Source organism: Pygoscelis adeliae, unplaced genomic scaffold (assembly GCF_000699105.1).
Source record: "Pygoscelis adeliae isolate BGI_AS28 unplaced genomic scaffold, ASM69910v1 Scaffold168, whole genome shotgun sequence".
NCBI lineage: Eukaryota > Metazoa > Chordata > Aves > Sphenisciformes > Spheniscidae > Pygoscelis > Pygoscelis adeliae.
In genome coordinates, this window is record NW_008825566.1 from 973,347 (window position 1) to 973,594 (window position 248).

The window sequence follows — 248 nt, forward strand, 5'->3', positions numbered from 1 at the left end:
CTCGTTGCCCTTCTCTGGACACGTTCCAACATCTCAACGTCCTTCTTGTAGTGAGGGGCCCAAAACTGAACACAGTATTTGAGGTGCGGCCGCACCAGGGCCGAGTACAGGGGCACGATCACTTCCCTGCTCCTGCTGACCACACTATTTCTGATACAGGCCAGGATGCCATTGGCCTTCTTGGCCGCCTGGGCACACTGCCGGCTCATGTTCAGCTGGCTGTTGACCAACACCCCCAGGTCCTTTTC